Raw genomic sequence first — 14,472 nt, 5'->3', positions numbered from 1 at the left:
GGACCTCTGTTCAGTCAGTCGGCAGAGGGGCAGAGGCATTTGACGTGGGGACCACTTTGTGGGATCAAGCCCAGGGGTGGGAAGCTGTTTCCAGGTAGACAGAGGCGTCAGACTCTAACTCAGCAGGCGCCCAGCTAGCTGGCTTCTGCAGCAGCAGCAGCGCTTGACGTGTTGGAAACACATCCTCCACCTAGCTGGGCAGGAAGGGTACAGCTGCCATGGGGGACGCTTTGGGTTTTTCTACCCCACCCACCCTAGCCACACAGCCTCCCTCCTGTGACCCTCCCTCTTCCCCTGCCCCCTTATCCCCTCCGTTAGACCCCTCCCACTTTGACCTCTGCCCCCTCTGCCCCTCTCTAACACTCCCCACTCCCTGTGCAAGCTCAGCAACACCCAGCAGCTTCTCAGCTTCCCACCAATTTCAAAGGGTGCTGATCTCTGTCAGCTGTGTTCATGAATTACAGCCCAGGAGGCGCCAACTGTCCTAAAAATATCCAGGAACTCTCTGTGTGGTGCACAGAGGCTGTGAAGGCAGGTGTGTGTGTCCTCAGGGAGGCTGGCAACCCTCTGCCCGGCCTCCCCCTCCCCTGCTCTGAGCCTGAACAGAATCAGTGAGTACAGGGTCAGGTGCCTTAGAGAGTTCTGGTTCGCCTGCACATCACAGATGGGGAAACTGAGGTCTGCAGAGGGAATGGTCACAGGCTAAGGCCTCTCTGCAGAGGGCTCCGCTGTGGTCAGCACCCAGATGCGGTGGGGGTGGGAGGTTCCTCAGTGCTAAGCCCCAGTGGGTAGACAGCTCTGGAATGAGCCCTCCTCTGAGGGGGCCCTGGATACCCCACAGATCTGCGAGCAGTCCCCTACATAGGGGTTAGGGGAGGAGATGAGGGAGGTCACAAAGATCCCTAGGCCATGTGGAGTGGCCTTCCTAGGGCAGGTGATGCTTCTCAAACCAAGGGGACCTGGTATGAACCCCATGATGGGGAGTGGGGGTTCACCTTCCTATGCAGGAGCTCCTCGGCACTTGCTCTCTCCACCCCTGCAGTGATACCTGAGAGGCCTCTCTGTGGCTACAGCTTCATTTCTCAGTTGTGGGCCCCCAAGTGACAGGCTGGTCTTACCTGGGGGCGTGGCAGAAAGGCAGAGGCACAGGCTCCTCCCGGAGGCCAACCAAGGAGTTGGCTCGCTGAAGTCTGGAAGCCCCTGGAGCCACCTGGCACCAGGGGTGCCCAGCAGTGACGCGTGTGATTAATGACACACGCACGATACTATGGACGGCCTGGTGGGGAGCAGGAGGATGGACCGGGAAGGCGGGATCCCTGGGGTGGCAGAGCCAGGGCAGGAAGTAGAAACAGCTACTGGGCCCCCTGCGGCATCACGGACACCAAGTTAGATGGACTTTAACTGCTGTCAGGCAGGGATGGCCCTGATTTAAATTGTCAGGTATTCACTAGGAAAAAGATGAGAGCCCTTTGCCTCCTCAGATTGTAGACTTTACCAAGGCCTCCTGTAAACAAAGGACAGGTTATTCTTAAAGACAAATTCGTTACCTAGTCAGCCTTAGACACCCCGACAAAGCTACAAAAGATGGCTTCTGCTCTGGGCAGCTCACCTGATGCTCTGGTGAGAGCTGCACCTTGGTATTTTATGATCGAGATTGGGAAGAGAAAACACTCCAAGAGAAAGCGGCTGCCTTGGTTGCGGCTCTGAGTCCGATTTCTGGGGCTCCAAGCACAGTTTGATGCTAAGCCCACTTGCTATGGCTGCAGGAAGCCAGGCCATTCAGAAGGGAACGTGATGAGAACCAGCAAACGAGAGGCCCCTAAGGTATTCCCAGTGCAGTGGTGACCACCAGAAGTCCAGCTGCCCCTCGAGACAAAGGTCCTGGGGTCAGACCCTACTTACCGGCAGGTCCCGCAAGACAAAGGCTCAAGGGATTCTTGGCCCTCTCCCTCTGGCTGGACCTTTGTTGGGCGCAGGCGCTCAACATACCATACCCCAGCCGGGACTAAGGACCACGCCAGCTTCCGCAATGCGCTATGTCCCTCTTTAAATTAGCCAACCCGTGCGCACCCCGCGCTCTACTCCGTACTCTGTGGCAACTCCTGATTGGCCACAGCTGGATATAGTAGCCAGAGCCTGCATCCCATTCCCGCCCTGCTTCCTCGTGGCAGCCTGTGATTGGTCACGGCCAAATATATAAACCAGAGCCCGCGTAAATAAACTAGCAGTTAACTGTCGTCCACAAGAGCGTCTCCTGTCTCCTGTTTCATTGGGGCTGCGCCGGTCAGACTTTCATCCCCACAGGGGAGCCCTGGGGAACCCTGACTAGGGAGGGGAAAGAGCCAGCCTGTTGCTAACCGCCTGCGTCAGTCTTGGGTTCTTTTGTTTGGCCCTGGCCTCCATTTCAGCTGTCATGGCTCAGGGACAAGAGCCACTGGGGAGGGGATGTGCTGGAGAATGTTGAGGCTGAGTACACGTGTAGGGCTGTGGCGTGGCCCTGGCATGACTCAATTGAGAATGAAGAGACAGCTCAGGGGACAAGACAGGCCACAGCTGAGGCTACCTGGAGCCTTTCTGGATAGTTTTCCTAAATTAGCATCATCTGTTGCTCTGAGGGTCCTTGAACCCCACCCAAGACCCTGTTCAGGTTTCCTGCATTTTCCACTCAACTCCTTGCTTGTTCGGATTAAATACGGGCTGCCTAGTGTCAGTGGGCTGCTGGCTAGCAGGGTTACGACAAGCTCTGCCGAGGATTTCACTCCTCCTGCAGCCCTGGAGATCATGCCGCGTGTCTCATTCCTTTGAGCTTTCACCATGCACCCATTTGGAGAATTGGGGATCTAGGTACAGACCCCAACAAAAATGGTTCATTATTTCTCTCTACTAGGATGGCTTTCTCGTCCGATTGCTTTTTGATCACACCTCAAAGTCCAGTTTCCGCTTTGGGAAGGGATACCTGCAATATTCCTGCAGCCCTGTCACGTATACTGCCTCCCACTTGTGGAGACCAAAACAGACCCTGAAGTATGACAACTAAGCGTAAAATCCGGAGAGGACTTCAGAGTTGCCTCAGTGCTAATGCGCCGTAAAGACTCTGCTGGGTTTCCTTCCCAGGACACTATCTTTTAATCCCTGAAGTTTAAAAGGTCCATGGCGACTTAAGGGCACAAGGTTTCCTTACAGCCTGTAGCAGCCCCTGCTCCACTCCAGTCTTGGGAGCCCAAAAACTCAGTGCGGAGTGCAGGTTGGCCAGGACCTTAGATTGCCAGCGGAGGTCGGGTACCCGTCCACCTGCTGGTATCCAGCCCGCATACCCTTTTTCCCAGATCCCGAGGATCACAGTGTGTAACTTAGAAGAGGCCTTCTTTTGTACATCCCTTTACATCCAGATTCCAAGTTTCTTTTTGCCTTTGAAAGTCCCCGAGACCAGGCCTCTCAACTAACTCGGTCTGTGCTGCTTCAAGGGTTCAGAGGCATCCTCGTCTTTATGCACAAGTAGTTTCCCATGATTCAGCCTGTTTTGAATTTTCCTGCAATATACAGATGAGGTACCGCTCTACATTCCCTCAGAAGAGTGCTCCAGCCAGGAACCACGACCCGCTGAACTTTCTAGAAGAGGTTACAGGGTCTCTAAGTCAAAGGCACAACTTTGCAGCCTTGAGGTAAAGTACGTGGGTTTTATCATATCTAAAGGACCCCAAAGACAGAGGAAAGAATTGAACTTGTAGTTTTCTTCTCACAGCCCAACACCCTAACATGGCTAAGAGAATTCTAGGAATTGAAGGCTTTTGCTGCCTTTGGAGAGTGGGATATAGTGACATTGCACAACCTCTTTACCAGATGGTAAGGGAAGCTCAGAAACACACACCCGTATTTTAACCTGGAACCTGGTTCCCAAATTGCATTTAGAAGCTGACACAAATGGTCCTAAATGCCCCTGCACTGAGTATAATGACAGGCCAGTGTTTCAGCGATGATGAATGGCAGACCACAGCTTTGGGAGTGCTTAGGCAGGATCAGGGATGCCCCAAAGCCTGCGGGGTATCTGAATCATGAATTAGACATTGCAGCAAAGGGATGGCCTGCCTGCCTGCCTTAGGGCTGTGGTCACGGGGCTTTTCTGATGCCAGAGGCATCCAAATTGATCTTAGGCAAAGATCTCAGCATATGTTCACCTCGTAAGGTGACAGGACTTACTTCCTCCAAAGGGAGCCGGTGGCCGTCACACAGGCAGCTTCTCAGATACCAGGCTCTCCTTCTAGAAGGAACAGCCATCCAGATGAAGACACACTCGTCCTTAAAGCCCGCCACCCTCTACCAGGGAAGAAGGAAATCGAGGCTGAAAGACACAGCTGCAAGCAGGTAATTCTCGGGAGGCAGCAGGGGTGTTAGCCAGCCCTACTGACCCTGACTTGAGCCTCTTCTGTGGTGGCAAGTCCTTCCTGGACAATGAGACAAAGACGAGGTTTTCGGCAGGGACCGCGTGAGTTCCCAGCTGGCAGAACTTGTAGCCCTCATGTGACTTTACAACTCGGCGAAGGACAGAAAATCAATATCCACACTGATTCAAAATATGCTTTCCTAACGCTGTGAGCCTGCACAGGTGTATGGGAAGAGAAAAAGAGAGAGAAACCCTCTCACAGCCAGTGGATTGCCCGTAAACTATCATAAGGAGATAGATGGTTTTTGGTGTTTTTTTTTTTTTTTTTTTTTTTGGTACCAGGAATTGAACTCAGGACTCAACTTGCTAGGCAGTCATGCGCCCCTGAACTATATCCCTGGCCCCAGAGGGGAACTTTTATTACCCAATTTTCTGCCCTCCTTGGTGGTGGTGATTCACTATAGAGTGCACCAAAAAGGGTTCAGGCATAAGCTGCCAGTACAGCTGCAAAAAAAAAAATCTCCCCTCCCCTCCCTTCAGGCCCCCGATGTGTGAAAGGCCCCTCCTCCTCCATCAGACTTGACCCCAATCAAATCAAGCAGAAATCGAATGGGCTCTCTCTCAGTGCCTTCCACCTGTATGGTTACAATCAGACGGTGAAAAACTTTTGCTCTTTGGTGCTAATCAATGGAAAATTATTGAGTTTTATATCAGATCTTTCCCATGGGGCAAGAAAAGGCCCCCCAAATGGCCCCACTGTTATTCACAGGAAAGGGACTCTCATGGACAGTATAAAAGATATCTGAGACCTGTGGGCCCAGCCAACCCCCCACCCAACCCCAAAATACAGTCCTCTTCACTGGACCGTGGTCCTCCAGGTGTGGGGAGACACAGTAAACATCCTGGAGACCTTTGGCAGCTTGGTGCACTCCTATGCCAAAAAGCAAAGGAATTCAGCACCTTCTTGCTCTAGGTGGATACTTTTCCTAATCAGGGTGACAACGTCCCTGATAGAACAAAACAAGCACAAGACGTGGTAAAGGTTTGGCCTTGGAAATCTTCACCAGATTAGGACTCCCTAAGAGCTTACAGGGTGGTACTGGGCCAGTCACACAGTGTGGCTCTCGGGCACTGGGCATTTCCTGTCACTTCTATTGTGCATGGTGACCACAGTTGTCAGGAAAGGCTGAAAAGTGGAAACACTTTCATAAAATGGCCCAGGAAACCCACCTATCGTGGCCGCATTTACTGCCTTACCTCTTACTAAGGTGAGAAACAGACCTCAACTCCAGGCCTCGGTCCCATGGAGAGGCTTCATGGACAGCATTTTCTCCTGATGCTGAGGCTGATGCTTTTCTCTTTGATGAGAAACGGCAAAATTCCAACAGCCTCAATAGCTTAGGGAGGCTCAGGAGAAGGGAAGTCTCATATTGCACCCCGGAGGTCTGTTACGGGTAAAGTTGCTCCACTCAGGGTGTCCTCCAGCACTCACTCGGAGCATGATCCTGTCAGCCCCTCAGCTGTCACAGCAGCAGGCCTGGACTCCTGGGCACACCACACTCCACTCAAGCCCTGGGAACCAGAGACTGCCCTGAGTGTGAGCAAACCCCCAAACACGCCTGTGAACCTACAGAAGACTTACCGAAAATTCTTGTTCAAACAAAACAAAAAGTAATCTAACACATTACCCTAGCCATTTGACTAATTATTTTTTTACCACTTTCTAACGTGGGCACAGGAATACATAGTCATTACAGCAAACATGCTACTGGATGGTCTGCTCCCCTTGTAAAACACACTAGGATTCTTCTGGTGGGTGCCTCCATTTCAAGGAGATAATTGGAATATGCTACAAGGCTACACTGGAGAAAGCAAGTTCATAACACAGTCCTTCATTACAAGGTAAGTGAGTGGCCTATGACGCCTACCATTCGTGAATCTGGACGTAACTGAATTTTTTCTGAAAAGACCACTCTCTATGGGCTCTATTATAACTTCTATAACTACAAGTAAGGGAGTTGTCACAGGAGCCAAGAGTCACAGCCATCACGACACCTACTTTCAAATGCTGAGTGATTACACTGCTTCCTGCTGCAGGGTGCCTTAGTAGGCAGGTTGCCCCCTTAGGTTGGGAGCAAAGAAATGTCTCTTGCTCGCATTGGCCTCCCACTGAACCCTTGGGGTGGACACGCTCCATCAATGCCCATACGCCACAATTTATAGGCTGAAAACTGGTTTGCAAAAGACTAGGTTAGTCACCCCAAGATTAGATGGGGAGCCCTCAATGGTGCTTATTGGTTCTGCAGAACCAATTTGTGGCCCTGGTTGCCCTGAGGAGATAAGGGAGATGCACAGGGATTTGTACAGCTGTGTGACAAGTGTCCACAAAGCTCCGTGGACCTCTTCCTCCGCTCCTCGAGAGCAGCCATCACTGGGTCTTCCTGGTGCAAACATTTGTTGGCCGTGTTGGTCATAGTCCTGTGGATCTTGTTATATGGATCACACAGACTTGACTGTTCTTGGGTTTGTCTCCCCCAGACCTAAAGCCATACCCATACCAAGGGAGACTGCCTGGCGTCTACAGGGGCCTCTAGACAGACTCGCAGGAGTGTCCCTGACTCCAACTGTGACAATCACCCCTCCAGCCCCACAGTGACAGTAGGGGTACCTCTTCGGGGAGGACTATAATAGACGACTAAGTTAGATAGAAATTAATAGGCAGTCACACAGGATGGGCCCTCAAGAGAAGAAGGACAGAAGAAAACACATCTGCCCTGTGGCTGGAGGTGCATCTGAAGAGGGCCTGGCCTCAAGATGGAAATACAACAGCCTGCAGAAGAGACAAACGGAACCTGGCCTGCAGCCTGCTCCCATCCCTGTAGCAACAGCTCCTCCCCAGACAGATCAGGCATCCCACGGCCTGTGTGTCCTCCACTCTGTCCACCTGCATGTGGTCTGGAATTCACTGACCACCACCCCGGGGCCTCGCCAGGCTCCACCCTTGGCTACCGATCCTGATGGTCTGTCCACTGTGCATTGCACTGTGGCCAAAGGCACTGAGGAGGCTGCCTGTCTCGCTTGATCCCAACAGGCAGCAGGACCCGGGGCACGCCAGCCCCTCCCAGGCAGCCAGCCCTGCCCAGCACGGTCCGGCACACCCTGCTGCTGGCACGGACCTAACAGCTGCACTTCTCCCCCTGGGAGGGCAGGGTGGCCTCTTCTCTGCTTGACTTACAGAGCAAACTCCCTGGGGACAAATAGAGTACGAAAGGGTTTGTCCCTGCTCTCGGGATATAAAAGGAGAGAGGACAGGCAGAGATGGGCAGAGACCTGCTGAGGGCCTCACAGCATGTTGGATGAAGAGCCAGGTTGGATCCATAATGCTCTGAGGCTCCCGTGGAAGGAGGAGCAGCTGTCAATCATTGACACATGAGGCTGCTCAGCGCAGAGGTTCTGTCTGTCCTATATGAAGAACGAGCTTACGGAACTCATCACGAGCCTGAAGAGAGGCTCGTGCTGTCTCCTAGGGACTCTGCTTGCAGAGTTGGATGTGGCCTGTTTCCCGGGACAGGGACTGGATTAGCCCACTTTCTGTTACTGGTACGAAATATCCAACATGCACATTGACAGGGGCAAAGGTTATCTTTGGCTCTCAGCTTCAGAGGGTTCAGTCTGCCCACCTGGACACACTCAGAAGTGTGCTTTACTAATCTCCTAGGCCTCGCTCAAGCCAATCAAGTTGGTAACCAAGATTAAACCGAGATTAAACCGGTAGTTCCTGGCCCCGATCATAGTTCCACCTGCCTCCGGATGAGCACCGACCCACAGCTGACGCGGCCGTGAGTGGGAGCCGCTTCCTGACAACAGCTCAGTGTCCCCCACACCTCCGAGCCCCCGGCCAGTGCCAGGTGCAGTTCTGAGAGCTTGCACATGGTGCCTGGGCCTGCCTCCTTCCCAGCCTAACCTCTGAACCACCCAGCGTTTGTGGCCCTGACCCCTAAGAGCTCTGCACTTCTGCCCAGCTACCCCAACTCCCAAGAACGAGGGTCCTTGGGGCCACACTGGGCCTCACAGCCCCCAGCTGTCTAATCCAAGAAGACAGGAACAGTGAGCCTCACTTGCTGGCTCTGACACGCCCACACCCTGGCTGCTGCTGGGAGTCCCGCTGCGTGGCTTGTCCCAGTGCTCCTTCCTGCCTCCAAGGGGTTAACGCTGTCCCCCTGTGTACCATGTCAGGATCTCTGGACACTGAAATTACATGTGTGGACGCTTCCGTGTGCCTGGCCCCACTGCCTGTGTTCCTTTAATCTCTCCATGATGTGATCTAGTGAGTGACGTTAGCCAATTTTATGCATGACAGAACAGACTGTGAGAGCTGCTGTCCCTGGCGAGGTCAAAGCTTTCGTCAGTGGCAGTGCTGTGCCTCAAATCAACTCGGGTGACCCATGGGTACAATTCTTCCTGCGGGCTCATCACATTCCACAGTCACGCTCTGACTGAAGAGGATGCAGAAGCCTGGGCAGCAGCCTGCCCTCCACTTCGGCCTCCTCCTGGAGGACTATGGGAGGCCAGTTCTGGACTGTGCTCGCAGGGTGGAAGGGGGTCCGGGCTGCCCTCCCTACCCCCGCCCTGCCCTGCCCCAGCTGGCTGGTCAGTGAGGCCAGACAGAAGGAAGCACGTGGTGCTGGCAGCCAAACAAAGGGGTCTGCAGATACTTCCTCTCCAGCACAAAGTCCTGCTCCTCCCCCTGCTCCCCCAGACACAGCCCTCATCCTCCAGGACCCCGAAGAATGCTCGGAATGTTGCAAGGCCAGACAGCACCAGGCTCTTACAGACAGAGCAGTGGCTGCCTTTGTGCCTGGGCAAAGAGTGACCTCAGCCTAGAAAGTTCACCCGTGATCTGTAACCTCGCCCTCTCACCTCAGTCCCTGGGTGGGGGTGGCCGGGATCCCAGCTGGCCCTTGCACCCCAGCAGGACTTGCCCAAGTCTGCAGCAGCTTCAGGGAAGAGGAGGGTGCTGGCTGATGGCTGCTGCTCCGACAGCCCCCCGGAAGGTGAACTCTCTCTTGAAGACAGGCACCAGGCCCCATCCCAGCCACCCAGCTGCAGGGCCCTGAGGGTCCTAGGAGCTGGGGGCCCTGGCAAAAGGAGGCTATCACATGGGGTGTCGATGGGGGTGGGGCCCAAGCACCGCTCCGCTATGTCTGCAGCACAGAAGCAGGTCCAGGCCTCGCTGCACAAGGCCGCTTGCTTACACCAGAGCAGGTCCGGCCCTGTGCTGGGCCAGGTGGGGAGCCACTGATGTAGAGATTCAGAGAACTCCCACCTGACAAAGGACAGCCCCACTGCCAGTGCTGGGACTTCCCCATGCCCCGGTAGCCCTGTCACCGTCGGGCTCAGAGCCGCCCTGGGTTCTAGAGGCCAGGGAGTCTGCCCTAAGTTGGCCCACAGTCCTGCCTGTGACTCGAGTGCCCTGTGGGCCACAGGTGCGCTGGGCCTCGGCCTACAGCATCAGGCACCAAGGGGGTCGGTGGCCAGCGGGTCGTGGAGACACGGGTTGCAACATGACCCCCACAGCCAGGGGAATGCAGCCAGCTCGCCCGCCTGTGACTCACTCTTCCTCAGAAGAAAACTGTTTTTTCCTTCAAAATCGCAGACTTCCACCTTTAGACAACAACGTGTTCTCAGGAAGTTACGCACCATGTTTTTCTCTGTGTGCCGCTGGGTTTGTTTGTTTAAAGCCGCCTTACTGGAACCGGGTTCACAGACCACACAGCCTCTTGGGCCAGACTGCCCCTCCGTGCAGAGGGCAGACCTGGCAAATCGGAATACAGGGCGCCAGGGAAATGTGCATTTCAAGATAAACAACAGATTCTTTTTAGCCCAAGTATGGACAGTGCAACATTTGGGCCATAATTAGACTAAAACAATAGATTTATCTGAATTTCAGAGTGAGCCTGCATGGTATTTGGGAGTACTGCTCTGCTCCACAGACAGTCCCATGACCACCCACCAGCCCCCCGGGCTCCTGCTGCCCTCTTGCCTGCCAGCTTCACTGACCCCAGAGTCTCCCCACCGCTGGCCAGCTCTGCCCGGGCCCTGGAGCTGAGCTGTGGGGACCTCCGGCCCTAGGCAGGCTGTGGGCCAAGATTTACAGCAGCCTCCATCTGAGGGGACCCCACTGCCCATGTCCCACAGGGCCTCCCTGGCCACAGCCCCCGCCCTCACCCACCTGCACCCCACGCAGTGGCAGGGGATCCAGTGAAAGCCCCAAGCCTGCCCTTCCGCTCTTCGGCCAGGACACTCAGCACCAGTGCAGATACCTCTCGCCCAGCACTTGTCCCCCTGCAGGGCTGGAGAGGGGTTTCCTTGCTTTTCTTAACTGGAGACACCGGAATCTCAAGTCCTGCTTCATTTTGAAGCACCAGGTCATGAGGACACCAGCCCTTCCACTCCACGGCCTCCAGAAGGACACCTGTGGGGGCTGAGTGGAGCCCTTGGGCTCACTCCGCTGGCAAACGCTCACAAGTACCTGTCCTCGGCCTGGTCCTGGCTGCGTGAGGATGCAAAGCAAGCTCTACTGTGGCTCAGGGAGCTCAGGATGGTAGGAGAGAGCTGGGGAATGTCTGACCCCTGATAGTTGACAGGATAGCTGTCGAGGGGATAGGGGCTTCCAGGCCGGGAGGGCAGGGGTAGCATCTGAGCCGAGTGCCCAGTGGATAGGTTTGCGCTAGGCAAGAGGAGAAGGAACAGTGTTTCAGAAAGAGGAGCAAAGTAGGTGAGGCCCGAGGCTCAGAACAAGTCACTCTCTCCACTGGAGGAGCTGGGGCCCCCGTCACGGAAGGACTCAGAGGCTCTTGGGGCCTACACTGCTACCTCCAGGCCTGGGCCCTCGGGAGTGCTGGAGAGGATGGCAGAACTCAAGGCGAGGGAGAAGGGAGGCTGGACAGAGGCAGAAGCAGAGAGGACCCCAGAGTAGATTCAATTTCCAGGGCTCGGGCCCCATCTTCTCCCCCTTCAAATTACGGCCCAGGCCTCACGCCAACAGCAGGAGCTCAGTGGAACCAACTTTGCACTTGGTGAAGAGCAGGGCAGAGCTAAGGCCTGGCCGTGGAGACAGCCGTGTCCAGCTGGAGCCCTGTGTGGTGGCTCCCTAGCTTCGCCTTCCTCACCGGCACCCCTTTTGCTGGGCCTTCCCGCCCCTCGTGCCAGGCCCTGGGGAAGGCTCTGGGCCTGTGCTCTGGAGTCCGCTCTGACAGGTCCCCTTGGCAGCACCCCCTGGGCCTAGCGGTCACAGTGCCCTTCCAGACCCCTGGACACTGCAGCTGGCCTAGGACCCCAGCTCCTCCCCTTCCTGCCGAACAGTCCCTCATTGTTGGCCTTTGTGTCTTTTTTCCTGTGTCTGAGCCTGTCCCATGTTATTGCCCTGGTCCCCAAAATGTCATTTGCCCCCCTGGGGCTGGTGACTTGGAGCAGAGAAACAGTCCTCACAGCCTGGGGCCGCCCCTCCTGGACCTGGCAGGGCTCCAGCTGGCCCGCCATGCTGCTTCCCCAGAAGTCTTGGGCACACCACGACCTCTGCAGCATCTCTCTCGGGAGCCACCAAATGCCATGGGCAGTGAATGCTGGACATTCCTGGATCCCTGCACCAACATGAGATGCCACTCATGAGTCTGAACAGAGCGGGGCACGTTCCCTGTGGCGCTCCCAGAAGACCTGAGCTGAGTGCTGGTCGGGTCCACAGCCTCGACCTCGTCTCCTCCAGCAGAACCCAGCAGCCGAGGAGAGCAGGGCCAGAGGCTCCCTCCACTGCACCATCCCCCTGTGCCCAACTCTCTCCTGCTTTGTCTTATTTCCTAGGACTCCAAGTTCAGAGGGGTTGAGCCACGTTCCAACGTTGCAGAGCTGATGCCAGCCAGACCCGGGCAGAGGCCTGGGGTCTGCTTTCATGTCCTCTGCTCTCTAGCTTTGTCAGGCGGGTTCGTATGCCATGCGTATCCGCAGTCCATCTCTACCTTTGTCTACAGTGGCTCGGTCCTGAAGCCTCCCTGAAGGGCAGGGCAGACCCTGAGGAGAGGCCTGGGGTGCAGCGCTGTGGCCGGCTCCACTGCCATCTCCTGATGGGCTCCTGCCATGTTCTTTTCAGTGTCTGCTGCCTCCATCCAGCTCACAGCAGCAAGATTTCTGCACTGGGGCCACTTCTCCTCTGATCCCCAGAACCACCCCCGTCCCTGCCATCTGTGTCACAGACCATCGGGTGACAAAGACTCCTGACTCAGGCTTGGTGTGGCCCAAGACTTCAGGATTATCTTGTAGCCCTCCTCTGTCCCACACCTGTGATTTAGAACTCATGCTTGTCCCAAGGAGAGATAGCTTGGTACAGTGAATAAACGAGGGCCCTAACCCGTGACCATCCTGAGTTCTTCCTCTGTTCCATCACCTACTGGTTGGGTTCCTTAAGCTCATTGAGCCTCAGTATTGTCATCTAAAAAATGGTCAGAATAATTATTAAGATTTAGTGAAGTCATAAGGAAAAAAAGTACCTGGGCTATACGATGTCAGCAATCAGTGGCAGTAACTATTATAACCTTCTGGGGCTCCTTTCTCCTGTTCTAGAAGGGAACACAAGTTCCAGCCTATGCAGTCCACAGCTTCTAGCTGGTCCTGTCTGTCTGTCCTGGGGGCACCAAACCTTCCTGGGAGAGTACAGACAGACCCAGGGAGCCCCTGCCCCTGAGCCACTGACCTGCCCCTGGCCCTTCCAGCTATTCCCTGTTTCCCTGGGCACTGGCCTGCCACCTGGCCGAGTCCAGCATTCTGCAGTCACCAGGGCCAGAGCCCACTGGTGGCTGTCAAAGCACCGGGGGTATTTGATGTTGCACTGTGTCCTCTCCAAGAGATACGTCCACATCCCTGTGCCTGGATGCAGCCGCCTCTGAATAGAGACAGCAGATGAAGTGGTGTTGAGGACTTCAGCCTGAGACACCCTGGCTTCAGGGTGTGTGAACCCATTGCCTGGGCCTTTGCAAGATGAAGGAGATGGGGCTGGGCTGCACGCAGCAGGGAAAGGCCATGCAAAGCCAGGCAGAGACCACAGAGAGGCTGCTGAAGCCCAAAAGACCAGGGGCCACCAGAAAGGAGAGGAGGCAAAGAGGGGACCCCAAGGCAGTGCGACCCCAGTGACACCTGGGTTGAACCGTGGCAACTCCAGAGCTGTGAGAGAGTCGAACGTGCTGACATAAGCTGCCAAGTTTGTGGACATTTGTTATGAAGGCTGTGTTGGGGCCGCAGATCGCCCTCCTCCAGTCCTTACCATATTTGGGTGTCGCACCAGGTCACAGCCTGAGCCAGCCTTTCCCATCCTCTTGACCCCCGGTTCCCAAGCCCCACACACCATGACCACTCCCCTGTTGTACTGAGGCCACCTTACTGGGGCTCAGGGGAACACACAGACACCTCTTTCCAGCCCGGATTCCTGACTTCAGCATGAAATAGGGGACCAGGGTCCCCCCTCCTGAGACCGGGCAGGAAAGTGTGTGTGTGTGTGTGTGTGTGTGTGTTCGTGTGTGTTAGGAGCCCAGACACAGGAACTCATTCTAGTTGGCGGCTCTTCCCCAGGTGCCACCAGTCCTGGGGTCCTGCAGGGAGAGGCCGGGCCCAGCCCGGGACCACCTTCCCCCAGAAGAACCTGCCCTGACCACGGGGTCCACACCTGCCCCTGTAACTTGTTCTTCTTAGGGAGACCCTCCAAGACCTTGACTTATTTGAGCCCCAAACCCTCATAATTCAGCAGACGTGGAGTTGGCAACTGGCAGACTGAAAACCTGAGACTCAGAGGTTTCAAACCAGAGCGAGAAGCCTCCCCTGGGGCCCTGCTCTCAGGGATAATCTCATTAAGGAGCTAATGGGCTTCCTTTCCTTCATCAGCAACCTGCAGTTTTCTTTCTTCTGGTTGGCAAGGAAAAAAAACAAGTCATTTTCCCATAAAAGTCACAATTTGCAGAGCCAGATTCCTGCCAGCCTCATACCAGAATCCTCCAGTGTGCTGTACTGCTGGCTTCTGAGGGCGCAGTGTCCACCCCAGCGGGGCG

General features: G+C 55.3%; 1 long non-coding RNA gene across 1 annotated transcript; it reads right to left on the bottom strand.

Moving 5' to 3' along the window:
- Positions 1-529: 529 nt before the first annotated feature.
- On the bottom strand, positions 530-3,085 carry LOC134471856 (uncharacterized). Its single transcript, XR_010041566.1, has 3 exons — positions 1,903-3,085; positions 1,610-1,760; positions 530-1,504 (listed from the first exon to the last, which is right to left on the bottom strand). It is a non-coding gene; the product is annotated as an uncharacterized LOC134471856 (long non-coding RNA).
- Positions 3,086-14,472: the final 11,387 nt, after the last annotated feature.

The sequence above is a fragment of the Cavia porcellus genome, unplaced genomic scaffold, assembly GCF_034190915.1.
Source record: "Cavia porcellus strain 051 isolate PalLab524CR breed Dunkin Hartley unplaced genomic scaffold, mCavPor4.1 scaffold_1, whole genome shotgun sequence".
NCBI lineage: Eukaryota > Metazoa > Chordata > Mammalia > Rodentia > Caviidae > Cavia > Cavia porcellus.
This window is presented reverse-complemented; position numbering and strand designations above follow the sequence as displayed.